Source organism: Chiroxiphia lanceolata, chromosome 5 (assembly GCF_009829145.1).
Source record: "Chiroxiphia lanceolata isolate bChiLan1 chromosome 5, bChiLan1.pri, whole genome shotgun sequence".
NCBI lineage: Eukaryota > Metazoa > Chordata > Aves > Passeriformes > Pipridae > Chiroxiphia > Chiroxiphia lanceolata.
The window spans coordinates 5,229,956-5,250,585 of record NC_045641.1 but is presented as its reverse complement, the minus strand read 5'-3'; positions in this window follow the sequence as shown (position 1 = coordinate 5,250,585).

Here is a 20,630-nt window from a genome sequence, read left to right as displayed (position 1 = left end):
AAGTTTAATGGTACTGCTATTTTTTGATATAAACCCCTAGTTACTAGCAAGGAGCAAGTATGAGCCCAGTTAACCTTATCAGTGATAAGCAAGATGATCTGTTGACAACATATCATAGTGACACACTAGCAGCAGTCAGAAACAAGCTGAAAGTTTGATCAATTGTTAGATATCTTTTTTTCGTCAATCTCAATAAATTTAATTTTAAAATAATCCAAGGTATTCCTCTGAATGGACTTCTGCAGTGATAGATCTCATGGATTTCCTGGTGACCTCAGAAAAAACAACTCCTTGTACTCTAAATTTAATTTAAATATAGAGGCAACATGCTTCAGAGTTGCTGCAAGACGGACCTTGAATACAAGGACTCAAGATTCAGTTTTATGCTTTATAGTCTTTCTCCTAATTAAAAAAAAAAGTCAAATATCCACCAAGTCAAATGAACCAAATTACATTAATTCATACTAGGACACTGCTTGCAGTGATATCACAGTGAAATATATGATTACTAACAAGAAAGTAGGGAATGTTTTATCCTTGCATACAATGGACCTGCTTTGCCAGAGGAACTAAGATAGAAGCTGAAGGTAAAGCTGAGCACATGGAAATATGTGAAAACTCTTCATATCCATCTTCACTATAATAGTCTATCCAAGTGATTGAATCTGGTTGCTGACAAGAGGTGCTACATCAACATTTGGGTTCCCCTTAAGAAATGGACTCACTTTTACTCCGTAATGATCATAATTTAAGAAAGATTATCTAAGCTTTCTCTGTAGTTTTTCCATTATATACCATAATTCAATGTAATTAAAGAAGTGACACACCTATGGTCAGTAATTCTCCATGTATAACAATAGAGTCTAAGCATCAATAAATCTATATGTAAAATGAAGTGTGTGTTGATGTATTGAGGAGATAATGTCCAGTGTAAGTTCTATAGCAGTCATCTTTTCCTTCACAGTGGAGTCCTAAATCAATTCCTAATGTAGGAAATGCACAAGCAGTTTAGTTTCCCTTAGTGCTGGTTGAATTCCTGTCATTCTTGGGGGGAAAAAAGAAAGCACAAAACAACATAAGCAACCAACAAAAATTAGTATTAAAGGAAGAATAGACAGAGTTAGAATTCCCATCAGAAATATAGATAGTGTTTAAGTCCAAAACCTGACTTGAATTGTACACCTAAAATCAAGAGCTAGCACTTTTCTGCGCTCCTACTTCATGTATAGAGAAGAATGAATATACACTAATCTAAATTGTAATTTCATAGGTTGTTTATGCTGCATAAATAAGGTATAGCAGCTGTTTGAAAGGAAATTTGAACTAAAAGGTCTCTGGATTGAATCCTAAAGTATTTATATTCAGTTTTTCACATTGTGTTCTGTTTTCAGAATCATTGGTGAATTTGTTAAATCACTGGTGTGCTTGTTAAAGAAAATAATATTACATGAATGCTGGTTACCCTTATACTCTCTCCTTGAGTCTAAACATTTGTAGCTAAATACAAAACCTTTGACAACGCTGTCTTTACTGAACCAAAACAAACAGCAGTGAATTCTTGTTTAAACTCCATCAGCCATGATGATTACACTATTTTTGTAATGAAGCAAGGCCTCCTAATAACACTATGAGGACACATTTCATAGCGTGTAATAGTTTTTACTGTATATATGATTTCACATGTCATTAGCTAGACTTTTCAGATGTGTTCCAAGCAGCTTATAGAAAAAACACTGATGTGCTGAAACAAGATTTTCAGCAAAATCAATAGCACTGAATGGGCAACTTTTTTACCTGCTATTGGTAACTACTTTAGCAAGACAACAAACCCAGCTTTAAACTAAAAGAGAGTAAATTTAGATTACATATTAGGACAAAATTCCTTCCTATGAGGGTGGCAAGACACTGGCACAGGTTGCCCAGAGAAATTGTGGCTGCCCCATCCCTGGAAGTGTTACAGATCAGGTTGGGTGGGGCTTGGACCACCCTGGTCTCATGGAAGGTGTCCCTGCCCGTGACAGGGGGTGTTGAAATGAGATGATCTTTAAGGACTTTTCCAACCCAAACCATTCTGTGATTCAACGAATATACCATTCTGGATATCTGTAGTTCTGAACCAAAAATCCCAGTTCTTCCTGGAAATATTTGATATACTATGTTAGTGTTTTACTCAAGTTTTTTTCTCTTTCATGTAAGAACTTTCACATGAAAAGTTTTTATTCTTATTAACCTCTGCATTGGGGTCCCTTGGAAAGGGAAAAGAAGAAGGAGAGCATGTTCTGGAGCAAGAATATAGAGCTGTCTGGGAGTGGATCTGCAACTTCTCATTCTCATAGAAAAAATATAGGAAGAAAATTAAACCAGGTGGACTTTACCTCAGAATTGCCCGCCCTAAGGAAATATTTCTAGTTAGTATTTTCATTTGTCTGTCTGTCAGAAAACAAGAACTGAATTCTCAGATGTTGTGGAGGTGGGAATTGGAAGAAGGCAGGTAAGTAACTCTTTTGGTGACTGGCAGTTGGGTTGAGATGATTCGGGAAGTCTGAGGCTGGGAGAGAAAGCAAAGCTGTGTTTAAACCTTTTGGTAACCATTAATAACACCAAAACCACTGAAAATAAGGCAAGAATTTGACTGCCAGTGCTCCTAGCTATTTTTCAGATTATGTGCACTCCTTGTTAGAAATGGTGACTTTAGACTCTCCTGATAATTGTCTTTGAGGAAGCACTCAATTTTATGACAGTGTATGTGATATGATACAATGCAAAGGTATTTTGCCCTTGGATGACTGAAATAGTATTATTTAGTGTTTGTTTGTAGTCATTCACTCTTTACGGGTGTAGATATGTCATTAAGTCACTTAAATAATCTAACTATTTCAGGAGATCTGGAACACAAGCAGTTTTTCCTCCCCCTCCATTTGGATATTAGTAATTAAGTAGTAGAGGAAGGACAAAAAAAAAAGGAGTTAGAGAAACTTTGACTTAAATGGATGCTTGCATAGTTATATCCTGGTCTTGCGAGCATTCATGTTCATTCCTATGAGCAATCCTATATTTATACTCACAGACAAAAAGTGAGATTAAGGTAATGTGTCATTATTTGTAAACTAAGAATTAGGAGGTAGTGTAAAAAGTTTTCTCTCTGTGTGTGTGAACAGGAAAAATATCTAGATGTAAAAGAAAAAAACAGGTAGAGAAGCTTTTTATCTTTTAATGCACTTTATCCAGAGGAGTTGGTTCAAAAAATGGAAAGTTTAAGAAAAAAGAAATAAGTTGCTTTTGCAGTTTTACTAAAGAATAAGGTGTGGGTATCACTTGAGAAAAAAACACTATCTTGCCAAGCAAAAGTTTGAACAGCTTTACTCTGAGATATAGTGTGAGGCTTCTCTCTTTCTCAGAATGATTATAAAAATCAAAAGACATACTGGTTTGAGTTCGGACATTTAGTGAAAAAACACAGTCTTTATGTAGTCATATAATGCTCATTTAGTTGCAGACATGTATTACTCCTTTAGATTTTGGGGGTGAATGTGAAAACATGCTGCAAAATGGTTCATTTCTTCAGGACTGGTCCATGTGGCTCAGGGTAGGCATCTGCTCTGCTCTACTCCTTCTGTCCTCTATTAATATGGAGATAAATAAAAATTAATAACACATGATTTAATCTATTCTGAAAAATCTAGACCAGCTGTGGTGAATTTCTCCCTGAGCCTTTCTATTTCTTTCCAGTGAGTACAGAGAAAGTCCAGAAATTGTGAACAGACATGCTGGACATGTGCTGATTGACTCTTTGGATCTTGAGTGGTCAGATAATAATCAGTGTTCACACTTCTGACTTTGGGAGGACAAGTCTTTTACTGGGCCTGTCTGTGAGCTTGAGACTTGTAACACCAAAGCATCTGACTTGACACTGATAAAAAGTTTGATTTCTCTTGCCAGCACTAGAAATATGGTGAGCTGTGTGATAGTTGCTAAATGTTTCACTTTGCTTTTTAAACTGTAGTATTAATAGTAGGCATTTTTCTCAGGTCCTATCCTTTTTCATGCCATTTGCATCTCTCTCACAGGATTAAAAGAATGAGTAAAATCTCTCTGGTTGGTAGCTCTGCAAATAAATGGTCACTGCTTGACTCAATTTTCAAATTGTTTATGGTGTTTGAAATGTCTAAGGTTATTCTACTTTTCCTGCAGCTGCTCTGAAGACAATCTTCTCATTATCTTGTTTTATTTTTCATTTCTGTGTCTATATGTCAATACTCTAAGATGCCTAAACAGTTTCAGTTTTAGTTTTCAGTTCTATGCACTGAAACTATACTAAGAGTCATATATTAAGGTATATGTGTGTATAGATGCTGGGTCCTGCTACTTTGAATAGATCTTCATTACTTAAGTTAAATTTTCATTATGATCATCCACACATGACAGCTGATTTACCCCTGCAGAACTGCATGTTACTCTGTGCTATCTGTGACATCCTCATAGGATCAGCAAATAAAGCACAAGACCTGTAGGAAACCTGTATTGCTTCAGCTTGGAAAAAAAAAAAAATAAAAAGGATTCTTAAATTGCATAAGAAACCTCTGTGTAGGCAACTGAGTTTAATCTCTGCCTGCAAACAAATTCCAAAATTCCAATTCAAATTTTTTGTGTTACAATATTTCAAGAAGACTTCAAGAGAAGAAAGGGATTTTAGGGACTTGACATAGTCCTGTTCAATATCTTCCAGGAGGCTGTATCTTACCACTGTCTGGATGTTTAACACTAAGGAAATACCCAGTCATCTTGATGGCAGGAATGGAGGATCTTTTTAAAAATACATGGCCAGTCTTTGGTGCAATTCAGTTACCTGGACAAGGGTGTCTAGTTCCACCTGAGCCATTTACAAGCTCCCAAACACGTACCCCTGTGCTATGGCAGCTGGATACCAGCTGGGAGCCCATAGGGCTTCTCAAATGGAATGATGTGCCTACACTCAGGAAAATGGATCACCTCCTCGAAGTCTTCAGGTAAATAAAATTAACATTTAAAGCATTTAGAGACAGGATAATTTTTAATTCATTCTGTTTATCGCTTATAATTTAAATATAGCTAAACAAAGCAAACAAAGCAGAGCGCCTCTCTCTCATTATCTTTTTATATTCTGGAGAAAATAGACAATGCACAAAAAGTGTCTAAAATTGAGTGGCTTATGGTTATGTTGCTATAGTTACAGGATGATCAGAGACTTTGCTAAGCCAGAAAAAGAAATGAGCAGTTTCAGATAGTTTTGCACCTAGTCCCTCCAGATAGTGCTACACTTCCAAGCAACACAGTTTTGATCTGCTTCACATGGGTGAAATGCAAAGAAGCCATTTGTCTCCTGAAATTTCTTATGAATAAAAAAAACCCCTTTGCACTTTACATCTGAGAATTTCCATGCATATTTCAAATAAGAAAAACAGTTTCTATTAATAGACATGGTCAGAAAATGTTTGTGTTCCTTTTTCCTCAGAATAATTCTTTTTACTCATTTTTCTTTACAAGACAAAGCACTTAACTTTTTTGTGCTGAAGATTAAAAACTTCTGTTCTCGAGCCAAAATCTGTTATCTGCATATATAAACCTATAATATCCTTCAGTTAAATACTTATGTTTCACAAGAACAAATACAGCCATGGGAACTGGTCAGTTCAAAAAAGAAAAACAACACCACATTTGTCACTAGGAACTATTTTCATAAAAATATTAGCAATGTCGCTTTTAAAAGTAATTTCAGTATAAGTTCTGGGCAAAAATGTTCCCTCAAAGATGCCATTGCTGGATATTACAATAGAACTTAGGAAATCCTGAAAGGAATCAGTAGGTTAAAAGAGACAAGGAGCTGCATTCACACCAGTCTGTGCCTAAAATTTTTCCTCTTGTTTATAAAAATTCTTGAGTTTGCTTTTGCATTATATTTTGCTGAATGAATGAAAAGCTTTTGTACCTAAATGCGACAACTACAGAAGACTAAACATTAGCAAGTGATTTTCCTGACTCTCCCAGCCCCTCTTCAGTGCATTTTCATTCAGGCAATGAAGCACCTGCCACTCCTAAACTTGTCTGACTTTCTTTGTATATTAAAGTGTGTGGTGCAAATCTATTATTTCTCCTTAATTTATTCTGTTGTAAGTGTATCCTACCACCACTTAAAAAGAATCCACTGTAAATTAAAACATGTACTCTTCTATAAAAATGTCACTCCAAGGAATGGCTGCCTCATATTGAAATCAGTCAGAGGGCAAAGGGTATCCATTCAAGTTCAGAAGAGCTTCCTTTTTATGTGGAGGAAGAAAGGATTTGAGCTTAAATAAGGCAAGGAGCCTAGCTACAGCTTCTCTGTCAGGATCTGTCCATTTAAAGCACCCCAAAAAGGGGTATGACAGATGATTTTGATGCAGTTCAGTAGCCCTTTCCACATATCTCTTGTGCATGGGGCTTTTAGGCACCTGCAGGCTGACACTTTAAGCAGGGGGTTGGACCCAATGGCCTCTGGAGATCCCTTCTAACCAAATTATTCTGTGATGTATCCTACCTCACAGATATCCCAAATCTGGTGGGTCAGGACAAAGAAAAAAAATTTTCTGACTTTGAACTCTGAAGTTTTACTCATCTGCTCGACCTGTCAGCTGGGGGATTTGTGGAAAACTCAATCCTGTGAAACAGAACTAGATATTTTTGAGGGAACTTAACATGGCCTCAGACTTTTATTGACTAAAGAGAGGTAAACTCTCATACAGAGAGTTTAGACACAATAATCACTTTTGAAAACCTACTTTATATGCATCTACCTGTAGATGTCTCATCTGTAGACTGAAACATACAGTTATAGTTTCAATCTCAGTAGGAAGTTAATTATCTTTCTTTAACAGTTGATAAATACCTAAAATAAGATTTATTTCATCTCAGCATGGAATCTAAAATATAACAGAGGAATCATTCCCTGGAAATGCTTCAGTTACTCTCCTAGGACTCCTGGTTCCATTTGAGATATTTCAGGGGGTCTCCTGATGCTGCTCCAGGAGGCCACTGGTATCCAGTGGGTCCAATGTCACATTTACTGGTCATATATGAATGTGTTTGCTGCACTAGGGTGTCACAATGGCATTTAGTACAAATTGTCATGTAAATATGGGTCACTTCCTCTTCCAAGTTGCGAGTCCCACAAATCAAAGTACAGACCTGCAAAATCAGGGCAAGATATATTCAGTTTTAGCCTCCTGTACCTCCCAAACTTCTGAAGACAGTGACAGACAAAGACCAAAATAAGACGACTGGCGGACAAGTTTTCAGAGAAAATTCACAATGGTTTGCAGGTGAGATAATCACTGATCCCATAGAATTTCTAAAGACCTTTGAATGGAAAACTGATACCATTAATTATGCATGCATTGCAGATTTACTATTAGGTCAGTAATTTTTATAGCATAGAAAAATATCTCCAAGGTAATTTGTGTTTCAAAGGAGATACAAGAAATCCTGCAAGAGTCATCAGTGGGATAATGTGTCTTTGAGGTAGGGGAAGAGAAATACCTGTCATCTTATGGGTAGAGGTTGTTTGTTCCATGTAACTTAGATGTTTAAAGATATTTGTACTGATCTCTTAACACAAAGACAGTTAACTGTGATATTTGCAAAAATGTGATTTTGCCATACAAATGTTTTGCTGCTTGAAAACCAATTTAATTTCTTTTGTGTATGTTTGTTTTTTTTCATTAATCTGAGAAAAAAATAGAGGAGGTGAAACACAGGGTTACACACTGCCAATACTAAATCAGTTTGTACAGAAGTGGGTTATAGTTACTGTAGTTTTTCTGAAGATAAGTACTCAATTTAATCAAAGATTATATGAAAACACCACAATAATAATTTTGAAATAGTAGATGTGCGTGTGTCATCCAAAGTAACGTCCAAATTGTTCTGTTGGACTATAATTTCTTAGCAGCAGCTCTCCCATTGTGCAAACCCGCTATTTATAAGAGAATTAAACAGCATCATCAGATGACTTAACTGACTGAAATTGTAGTATGAGGAAAAATGTGGGAGTGAAGTGTCAGACTATCAATTGAAACATTACTCCAGCAATGTCCGAGGCGATCAGAGAACAAAAAGAGCCCATACTCCCACTCCAAACTACCAATTAGGGAAGAACCACTCATCCATTATCATGAGTAAATTAGGCTAGAAATCTCCACTGGAGATTATTTGAAATTGGATTTTTTTTTCTGTTTGTTTGTTTTGGCTGATTCAAGTTCTTACATTGACAGTTAGTTCTTCTTTCCTCGTTTCTTCTCCTTCTTCTGAAGTGTACTCCTAATACTGGAGTAATAAGAGACAAAATCACAAAGGTGTTTAAGCTCTTAATTCTAGTTACTTTATTAGATACCTAAGACATTTAATGTGCCATAAATTCCAGCCCTGATAGTGTTTTCTGATAGTTCTGCATAATGTTAATTATTATGCAGAAGAACAGTCCAAGCCCACATAAGAGATGCATCAAAAATGAGAAATGAACATCATAACTGATGCTCTGAGTGAGACCACGCTCTGTAATTAAAATCAGATAGCAATAAACATCCAACATGTGCTCTATGGGTGTATTTTGAATTTATTTCAGATAAATTGTAGAAACATAAGAACAAGGTGCCAATTCACTAACTCAGCCACTGGTACCCCTGGCCATTCAAAACACATTAAGGTATGTCCAATTCGGCTGCCTCCCCTTGTCCTCTCCTAATTTTGCTAGAAGTTACTCTGCCCTGCCCCTCCCACCCCTGTGACAAAAGAAACATTGAAAATAAAGCAAAAACTCCACAAGCCCCCAATCTATATTTCTGCAAAACTGTGAGCTGACTCTACTCTGTTAGGCAGTATAATGACAAAATAACTCCGTTGGATTCTCTAACCAAATGTACCCTCACCGGTGTAAAATTGACAGGCTAAGATACATTTATGGCAACTAATACTATAAAATCTGGACACTTCACATGCTTTATGATATCCCACAGAGGTAAAGAAGGAAGAGTTATTTGACAACTGGAAGTAAGAGGCACAGAAAGGCAAAATGACTTATCTAGGATAACATAAAACACCTGTGACAGAGAAAGAAGCTAAACCTGGGTCCCCTCGTTTCCAGACTTATGCTCCAGCCTCTAGATAATCCTTCCTGCTCCAAGCCTGAAATCTTGGTGTTCTCATTGATTCTGCATGTAATTTAAAGCAAGGTTTTCAGAAATGCACAGTTTAGATTTAGACTGAAGTCTCTCTCCATTGAACTGAAAAAAACCATTTTATCAAAGAAGCCACCACTACAGGAATTAAACCGAAAGATCTTCACTAATTCATCCTGCTTTAAGGAAAAGCTCCAACTCACATTTTTTGCACTTTGTATACATTCACTACACAAGAAGCAGGACTCAAAGTCAACTGAATTATTTGTGTTATTCAGTGTATTTTAAAGGACCTCAACCTTTTCAAGCAGTACTGCTGCAGGTGTCAATTAGCAGCAGACTACGTTTTATATCAGTTTCTTCTCAAAACAAAACACCAGGAGTCACAGCTGCCTTTGCATAAACACATAGTATCATCTAACCTTTACCTGTTAAGCAAGACTCTTGACCCCCTCATCCCTGTATGGCTGTCTGGGGTACACTGGTTCATCCCAAACTGCAGTAATACCTGTGTCTATGATACTCAGTGAAGATCAACATTTCTCTGGAGCCAGTACAGCAGCAGGCTCCAAGTCGTATCTTTGAGTGAGAAACCCAAACTGGGATTGTTTGTACAATACAATTTCTTATCTGAGACAAGGCTGAGGTTGCACCCTCTGTTTTATTTCTTCTGCATCCAGAAATTCAGATCTTTAAAGTCTCTTTCGACAGACAGGGAGAGAGTAACTTTCAATTACAGTTTGCAAGACCTGGATTAAATATGTCAAGAAGTTACTACATTGCAGGATCTTCAAAGGATCGTGGCACTGTTGTTTTTGGAGAGTCCACTGGAGAACACAAATTCCAACCTCCCCAGCTTGAGCATAGTCAGCCAGAGCAGGTTGCTCAGAGCCATGTGCAATTGGGTTTCGAATAGAAATGTCACAACTTCTCTGGGCATCTTGTTCCAGTGTTTGATCAGTAAAAAATGCTTTTTCTTATATTTAAGTGGAGTATTTTGTATTCCAGTTTATGCCCATTACCTCATGGGCATACCAATGGTGTCTGTGGGCACCACTCAGAAGAGTCTGGTTTCGATTTTGCTCCATCCTATGCCCCAAACTCCCCATTAGGCATTTCCACACAACAGTAAGAGTCACCACACTATACAGATGAATGAGGTTGTTGCTCCCCATGTGCTGAACTTTGCATTTCCCTTTGTTGAACTGCATGACTTTACTGATAACCCATCTTTACAGCCTATCAAGGTCCCTTTAAAAGGTAATATATAATCATCTGCTCTGTCAATCACTCCTCCCAGGTTTGTATCTTGCCCATCATCCAAGTCATATTTTAAAATGTATTGGCCCAAATATTGACCTTAGGAGCACACCACCAAGTGACTTATCCCCCTTTAATTTCAAATCTCATATTATTTTTTTAAGTCCAGCCATCTAAAAATCTAGTTGTTTCATCAAGCTAGTTGTCCAAGTTTCCTGTAGAGCCATAGGAGAGGCAGTGTCAAAGAAAGATTTGTGGCATTCTAAAAGTCAGGTAGCTGCCCTATCCAGCTATTTCTTTCCATTGACTGTAGCTGAAGTCTTGATTACTATGGTTAGACAGCTGGATTTTAGAAAATACAGTTGGGTTAGATGAATCTCACCCTTCTTTAAAGAATTAAATTGAGCTATTACTAAAAGAATAGATTGAGAAGGGTCCATATCAAAATAACTCATAAGCAAAGCACTTATCAGCATTTAACTCTGATTTGAAGTGTGGCATAATCAGCATCCACTCTGACTGGATTTCCACATGGAGCTTGGAAAGGCTTCCTAAGAAGACTTTCTGCGAAATGAACGCATTTCTTTGACAAATTGAAGAATTCCCCCCAAAAAACTCTAATTGTCAGAAAGTCACTATTCCCTAGGAAAATGCATCCCCATGTATTCTGCTTGGCAAGTCATTATTTTCTTTGAGGAAATACAAATAACTGCTCTGGGTATCTTGATTCTTGGTTGTGCACTGGCTGTATTACAAATCAAGAAAAAGCAATTCAAAAGTGACTTAATTCCCACTAACTATCCCTTCATGGGTGCTAATAAGGATTGTGACCACCGGCTCAAACAAAGGACCATCTTTTTTTGTTTAAAATGCACTGAGAAATCACAACAGAAAGGAAAAGTACAGAGAAAACCATGTGTGCCTTGTGCTATGCACAGTTTCATCGTTAAACAAATAAGCCAAAAATAAAACAAAATGAAAAACAAAGTCCAACCAAAATGGAATTTGAGAACATCCCAAAAAATACACTATGGAAAGTTGAATATATTTGAGATAAACAGCAGATGGCATTCTCAGGTGGTGGGAAAGATAAAAATGTGAATTTAGAAATGTTAAAGAGTTTTGTAACTGCAGTGAAAGTGGGACTGTTGGAATTCAGCAACAGATAGCCTAAAAGCCTGTTTGCAGCTTTGGGGAACACGGCAGCTTTACATCTCCTCATACTGTTTCAGAGGAAATCTAAAACTTCTCTGCATCTTTAAACTAAATGCAAGCTTCTGCTGGTCAGAAAAACTGTAAATATCCCCAGCTCTAAATGGTTAAAGCACTGGTAAGGGCTGCATTGTTTCCATGCAAAAACTAGAATTTCATTGGGTTACCTTCACTTGGAATCATTTTAGTGTAAAACAACAGAAGAACAAAGTGAAGGTGTCCTTTAAAAGACCTGTGTTGTACCTGCCTCTGAAAGTACTTATTTGTCTCGACAGGAAGGTCTTGGAGGTTTAAAGGTGTGGTATAAAGAAAACACAGCCGGATGAGTTTCACAGCTGGAACTCAGTTTGGTTTCCAGCTTTAAGCCCCTTGTGCTCTCAGTCTGCATAAAGCACGTCTATGACAACCTTACACAGTGTTTAGGAATTTCAGTTTCATTTTTGGAACAGGATGTACCCTGATGCTTTCTAGCTATCTTTTTCTATGTATTACTTCACCATGGTCAGATGGAGGGTAAAAAAGATTGGATCTCAGAGAGTTACCTATGAGCAGGATTACACTAAAAGGATCAAAATCACCTGAATGTCCCTTCCTTGGGAAGAGCAAAAATCTGAAAATATATCTAATTTTTAATGCATAAATAAATCTGTTTTCTATTATTTCTTTGCTCTGAAAAATGCTATAACAGGCTAATAAGGTAATAGATGCTTATGATTTGTCAATAAGAGAAGAGTATGATGCTCAGAGATAAAGAAAGCAGAAGAGAAAAAGAAAACCAAAAAAGAATCTGAAGGGTTTTGGTGTTTTCTTTGTTTTTGTTTTTGTTTTTGTTTTTTTTTTAATTTTGTTTGGGGTTTTGTTGGGCTTTTTGTCCAATTTCTTGACCATTTCAAAAAGAAAGAAAACACCTAAGGATGGGACAATATGACCTCAGTGCATCCTCATAATTATAAAGGAAAACCACGTGCAGAAGAAAAATAAAATTCTTGATGAAAGTTCAAAGAAAGATCAAAAAGAAAATGAGCCTGGAAGAAAAGCTTTAAGGTTTTTTTGTTGTGTTTTGCCTCATCTAATTTTGGATAGATCTAAAGGTAACTAAAGTAAAACAGTAGGTTTTGGAGCCCTTTGTGAAGGCTAAAGGGTGTGGTTGACATTCCCACCTTAGCTGATGAGCCAGAATCAGAACACAGTGAAAGGGGAGAAATGGGTATTTTAGGTCCTGATTCTCTTGTTCAGATTGGAAATATCTCCTATGATGAGATAAATAATGCTCTAGAAATAAGGGGAGGGGTGATTCATATTGACTGTAAAAGAAATCCAGATATTTAACCCAGATAAAGGTGCAGACATTCATGTTTAGGCAGAAAAATCTCAAAGAAGTTTATGTGTTTGGGGTGCTTGGGTAGTGATGGCCAAAATGAGGTCTGTTCCTGGTAAAGATGAGGAACAGAAGAACTGTGCCTGGGGAAGAAAAGGACTAGTAATAATAATAATAATAATATTGAATATTATTGAAGCCTCCTTTATGCAAGGAAACTGAAGATAAGCTCAGTGTGGGGGAAGTTCAGACAAGGAGAAGGGAGTATTGCCACAATGTAGGAAGGTTTACACATAGACATATGTTTTTTGGTGTTTTTATTATCATGGTGATCCATATTTCAAAGGGTGAAATTAAAGACACCTTTCCTCAGAGTTCCAGCATTAAGTAAGTAAAAATCTGGACAGAACATCTAGTGTCCAAGTACTAAAGAAACTTGTTAACTCTCAAGTGTCTTTGAGGAAAAACAAATATGCAAAAGAAAGCCACAAAGGATTCATCTGTCTATGTGTGCTAATGTTTAACAGATGCTGATACTTACAGGAGTGTTATGAGAATTAATTAATGAGTGCTGGTAAAAGTGAGCCAAATAAACTGTTTTTTTCCATATGATGAACATATTGGGAAAGAAGCAATTTTCCCAATGTTAATTTTATAATAGGTAAGTGAAACATTCTTGGGCATGAAGACAAGCAAAAGTATTTTAAATGTATTTACAAAAAACCACAAATATAATTTAGTCATAATTCATAGAATTATAAAATATCCTGAGTTGGAAGAGACCCACAGGGATCATCAAAGTCCAGCTCCTGGCCCTGCACAGGACAGCCCCAAGAATCCCACCATGTGCCTGAGAGTGTTGTCCAAATTCTTCTGGGACTCTGGCAGGGTTGGTGCTGTGACCACTGCCCTGGGGAGCCTGTTCCAGTGCCCAGCCACCCTCTGGGTAAAGATCCTTTTCCTGATATCCAGCCTAAACCTCCCCTGACACAACTTCAGTCCCTCGGGTCCTGTCACTGGTCACCAGAGAAGAAATCAGTGCCTGCCCCTCTTCTTCCCTTGTGAGGAAGCTGCAGATCACAATGAGATCTGCTCTCAGCCTCCCCTTCCCCAGGCTGAACAAGCCAACTGACCTCAGCCACCCCAATAATTGTGAATTTCAGTGTGTATTCGATGCATAAAAGACAGAATAGCTGCTGGGTTTTATTTTTTCTAAATTTCCAGATGACAAAATAAAGGGACTGTCTGCCACTCACTGCAAATAGCAAAATAATATTATCCAGTAAAGCATCTGGTGTTTTAATACCAACATTTTTTCTTGTTTGAGGGCAGTGGGAATCTTCTGTTCTGAGCCGGGAAACTCCCTGTCTCGTTGGAGTCTTCTACTTGATGGGGGTCACTTTTTTCTGCCACAACAGGAAGAATAATTGGCAATGAGTTTAATTTTACTGCTTCAATTCTACTTAGCAAATTTGGAAAGATGAGACACCCCTCAACAGAGAAAAAACAACTATGGGCACATGGCTGTAGTTTAAGGTCGATGTGCACATCCTAATTTGTGTTGTGTTTGTACATACTCCCAGTTTTGCCCATCCTTGAGCTCTCATCCTGTTGTTGGTAACAGGAGTAATAGTGACATCTTTACAGTTATCCTTGTGACTTTCTGTCTACTCTAAAGACAACATGACACAATGAAAGTATAAATAACAAAAAAGCTATGAATATCAAAAAAGGTATAAATAACGTTAATTCTCTGTTTATTCATCACACAATAGTGTTTCCCAATCTTTTTCTGAATAATAGAATCATTAAGGCTGCAAGGGACCTCTAAGAGCATTGAGTCCAGCTGTCAACCCATCACTGCCAAGGCCACCACTAAAGTATGTCTCCAAGTGTCACATCTACTCATTTTTTTGAACACCTCCAGGGACAGTGATCCCATTGCTTCTCTCGTCAGACTGTTCCAATGCCTGAAAACCCTTTCAGTGAAGAAATTTTTCCTAATATCCAATCTAAATCTCCCCTGGCACAACTTGAGGCCACTTCTTCTTGCTCCATCACTTGTCAGCTGCCCCCCACCTGGCTGCACCCTCCTGTCAGGGAGTTGTAGAGAACGAGAAGGTTTCCCCTGAGCCTCCTTTTCTCCAGGTTGAGCCCCTCCAGTTCCTTCAGCTGCTCCTCATCAAACTTGTGCTCCAGACCCTTCCCCAGTTCCATTGCCCTTCTCTGGACATGCTCCAGCACCTCAGTGTCTTTCCTGTAGTGAGGGAACCAGTGCCAGGCCCCAGTGGAAACCAAGGGATCGAGAGGAAGATGAAGCACAACCAGACTGATCTTTGCATCCAGGCACGGGGCTGCACCAGTTCACAGCAGAGCAACCTGGAGCAGACAACAAGGCTTTGGATACAATCCAAGCTCGGAATGTCTGCTTTGTGGAGCAATTAGCACTGACTCTATTTGCTGACTAAATGAATGTTTGGGCTCTGGAGAACAATTGGTATAATTGCTTCTGAACATCCTCTACTTCCCTTTTTTATTCCCTTGGTTATTCAGTGTGAGGTTTCAGGGATGATATGCTGATCTAAGGGAACTAATATACTGTGGAATTCAGTCAAAGCATTTGCTAACTTTTACAATTGCAGAGGAATTTCTTTTGGGATGGAATGTTATATATTTATAAATACATAAATTTATTTTTCCCAGTAGTGTTATTGCATGACCTTTTAACCACCTTTGTACAGGATAAATATTCTCTTTACTATTAATGAATAACAAGAGTTGCTAAAACCTTCAATGCAGTGATTTTTAATTCTCTTACTGGTAAAAAAGTCTCCTCAGGAAACTCTCATTTATTTAGCTGCACGTAACCCTTTGACCCTTCTTTAGATCCTCACAGCACCATTAGAAGTGGTTCAAAATTGAGCCTTAATTCCATTTAAAATCAAAAGAACTGCAAAAGCTTGTGATGAATGGTCATTGTCATACATCCATTGTAATAAGAAAAAAATGCAAAAGATCATAGAAAATTGAACAAAGGAGGATCTGGGATAAGTCTTGTTAATTCCTTAGTACAACTGGAAGTTTAGTGTCACCTGTCATTTCTCACATTCTGTTTTTCTGACCAAATTTTTAAAGAAGTCTGCAATTGAGATTCCACACCTATCCAAATAATCTCTTCCAATGGTAGCCTTTCCAATATTAAGTTTTTTTCTTCACGTTTAAGCTGAATCCCTCTTCTCGTATTGTAAACTTTGACCTTTTTTTGATGTCTATGATGGAGTACCCATTAAAAATCAAACCAAAAGGCATTGTATTCTCTTTTCCTTTTCAGAAATCTTTCACATATCCAAAGACACCAAGCTAAACACATTTTGTTTCTTCAGTCTTTTCTCATATGTTCTTTTTTCTAGAATATTAACTTTGTTCTTTTTCATTTGAATAGCTCCAGTAACATTCCTTCTTAAGGTTAAATGTTCAAATGTGTACACGATATTCCAGCTGAAAAACCAAGAGAACATTACTTTTCTTTTATATTACACATAATAAAAAAAAGAAATTATAATTGGTCATTTAGTAAAGCAAAAATCCAGATGTTAAAGGGAAAAAATATTCATTTTGATGAGACTGAAAAGCACTGTTTCAGCTTTTTGCCCAAGCACCATATTTTTGAAGGTAGTTTGTTTAGAAGATTGTGGGGATTTCGAGAACTCAGCATATTTTTTTGTAAGAAAAACTTTAGTTGGAAAACTTAGACTGGCTCTGAGCAATTTCAGGAACTCAAACAATTAATGGATTTAATATAAAAACAAAAAAGGCACAAAATAAGTCTCCCCAGAATTGCCACAAAGGAAATTGACCCTGAAGGGACATTTTGTTGCCTCCATGGGGTACATTGTGATTTTAGGATTGAGTTTGTGTTTACAGGAACAGGATTCAGCAGCTGAGTTGCTGTGCAGCAATTTAAAACACTGAGGGAAAAGTTTCTCACTGCGGTTCTCCCACACCTCCACTGAGCTTATTCTCATTTTGCATCCCCACTTTCATATGAAAACATTGCAATTTCCAGTGATTTACCATTATTTCCTGTCATACTTAGAACTTATTGGTCAAATTCCCTACTGTCTTACAAAGGTGCACTTCTGAAAGCACTATCCAGGGGCCTCAATAACAATTAGGTTGCTTGAACATAAAGAGAAATGTGGTGCCAGCCCAGAAGAGTTTGCAATATACCAGTCAATACTATTTTCAGTTGAGCTGCTGTACTTTAATAGCAATGTTGCATGAGATAAAGCTTTCCCAAGGACAGAAAAAAAACCCCATAGTCACAACAACAAAAAACAACAACATAAAGATTTTGAAGAGATGTCCATATAATGGATTTTTCCTTCCATTAGTCAGCCAGCTGAATATTTCCTTTAGCTTCTGCTAGTATTGTGTCTTGCATTGTTTGTTCTTTAAGGGTGATATTTCTGCACAGAGTTTGCAGACAATAAATGCAGGAAAGTTAAAGAATATTTGTAAACATGCAATAAAACTCCAAGAAAATGTTCAGAAACAAAGGAGAGTGTTAACAGCTGTGACAATACTGAGTTCCTGCTCCAGTAAAAGTTTGTCAATGAAGCAATTAGTAACAGTTATTCTGGTGAAGTGCCTCTAAAGAGTGAAATCTCTGCCCAGCATAAAAATAAATAACCAGGTAATCAGGGATGTGGAGAAAGTACAAGGATGCAGAACATTACTTCTATATAGGATGCTGCTTGTTTATAGCCTTTCTCCCCACATTACTCAGGAAAAGCTCTTTAGTGGATGTGGACTGTGTTTAAATAGCGCCTATGGAGGCCTAATCTTTCAGTTAATAGCTGTCATTATAATATGTTTGAAAATAGAATAGGGTGCTCAGGTCAGTGGTTAGATAAAGCAAACATAAAAGTAAAGAGAAGGGAAGAAAGAAGATTTTTTCCAGAACTAGATAAAAATGTGTTTTGGATCAATGCACAGTGTTGTATTCGATGCAAAGTGACTTGTGTAGGTGTGTTTGAGTTCTCAGCCCCCTTTCTGCATAAGTTTTATTCAATTAAAATGTGACATTTTTATACCATATCCATGCATTCTTTCTCATCTGCAGCCATGCCCAGATTCTAACTGCACAGGCAGGTGTTTCCAGTCCTCTTACAACTCCATTTTCCATTGAAATTCCTGTTAATTGAAAAATGTATTTTTAATTTAAATAACGAATAATAATAATCACCTCCATCTTTATTAACAGCCACCCCCATGATCTCAGGGAGTTGATCTCAGGTTCATGAGGCCCATGGTCTCGATGGGCTTAAAAACAGATGCAGGAGAAAGTGTTCCATGGAAATTTCCTGTGCACCTCCTGCATAGAGAAATATGAGAAGTGCTTGGGTGTTTAACACCTTGTGCCAGTGGACATCTCTTGCCTAATGGCTTCTTCAGTGAACAAAAGATGCAAAATCCTCCTGTACCACCCCTTATTTCCAAGGACTATACTCAGACTAGCACATCTGTGGCCAAAGCTTGAGTTAAAGCTTTGTCTGAGTCTGTGGTCAGTCTCTGCCCGCAGTGACACAAGAAAGTAATTCCAATCCACTAAAATCCATGCATTTTACACTTCCTATTGATTTTTTTTATTATTTTTCCTTTCGACTGAAAGAAAAGATCTTGTCAAACTGCCAGCACATGCTTTGTTTCTGGAGTGCAAAAGAGCTCTCTAGAATATCAGGCAGACTGACAGTTATCATTTCCTTTCCCTGCAGACAGAACTGATAATATTTCCCAGCATTTCTTGGTGCTAGAGTGATGAGAAAGAAAATTACAACTGATTACTGACAGAGAGAAAAAGGAGTAAGATTTAAGGAGTAAAGTAAGTTTAGGAGTTGTGTTAATTTAAGTGGTAAACCCAGCAGACAGACAGATTATCTTCAGAGAACCAGCAACGTGCATAGGTATGATGGAGTCTCAATGCTTGAAGGGTTGAATGTGGGATGATCAGCAAATGAAGGCAGTGAGATCTAGAACTCATTGTAACCTGCATTATCTAGAGGTCACAGTAGAAAATGATAAAAAATTTGTTGGTTTTTTGTTGATTACTCGTAATAATTGTTGAGCACCACTACAAAACTGATTTCTGGCCTTAACCTCTTTTTTCATAAATCTAGTGAGATCTTTCCAGTACATTACCTTTTATCACAGTTCTATCCTGAAACATACTGTATCACCTACCTTTGGAAATTGGACTGGATGACTGTCATGGGTCCCTTCTAACTCAGCAGATTTTGTGATTCTGTGGAAAAAGGGAACTTATTTGTCTGTTAGCACTATCAGCAGTAGCTTTTGGCACCGAGTTCTAGCATAGGGAGCATGAAAACATAAGTCAGATTTCCTTTTTCCTATTTTGGATATATATTCCTATTTAAGCCAACTTCTACCAACTAACTTCTGCCATTTTGGAAGAATAAAGAAATCAGATAGGACAAAGGGGAATGGTTTTAAACTGAAAAAGGGAAGGTTTAGATTAGATACTAGGAAAAACTTATCAGTTGTGAGTGTAGGAAGGCCCTTGCACAGGCTGCAAAGGGAAACTGTGGATGCTCCATCCCTGGAAGTGTTCAAGGCCAGGCTGGATGGGGCTTTGAGCAACCTGGGATAGTGGAAGGTGTCCGCCCACGGCAGGGGGTTGGAACTGGATAATCTTTAAGGTCCCTTCCAACCCAAACCATTTCATGATCCTATGACTGCAATTAGTTTTCTCTGTGATCCTCTTCAAATTAACTTCAGAGCCTTTTCTTAATTAACTCATGTTTGTTGTGCAGAATGGGGAGTATTGCAGAACATCTACTTTCACTCCCCATCTGGTAACTAGTGTATATCTGTATTTTGACAACTGAGTCCCTGAGGGCCATTTCACAGTGGCAGTACATTGTCAATAACTTCTGATCATGGCCCAGGTTTTACTCAGAAGCCATTGGATTGAACTTTCTCCCTGCTGTTCCTCCTAATTTCACCCAGATGTGAGACTCCAAGGTTCAACCTATAAGGCTGAGACATTTAAATTAACACATCTCATCTTTCAAGGAATTTCCTAGCCGAAAGACCCTGTGTGGGCTGTCTGATGTCTGCTGGCTCTGAGGTACAATCAGTACAATTTCCACATCAGGTTTTATTTCTAGACTGGAAGAGGTTTGTGCCCAAGGGTTGTCTAAACCCGTGGAAGGAACTGTCTCAGCCTGTGTTGCTCAGACTAACGAGTTTCCTGCATCTTCACTGCAATGCCAGAAGTTGCCCTGGTACTTTCTCAAAGTTTTAGGCTGACTGGAAAAGTATGAGAAATTCATCCTGGTAGGAACAGAAATTCAGGGGAAGGTTAGTTTGCATTGGGTGGTAGTCTGACCACATGGAGAATTACGAGGCATGTGGAATGTGTGCTGCAGGACTATACTCTGCATGCCCAGTTCCATCACGTGTGGTATGAGATAGGCAAGAATCTGATGCAATGGACCTTCAAAAACAAACAAACAAAAAAATCAGTCCTTCTGCAGCCTGTTCATGATTTACCCCAGGAAAGGGTGGTAGGAGGAGATGTCTGTGATCTGGGTTCATTTTCCTGCTGACCTGTGGGCGGTCTGTACAAC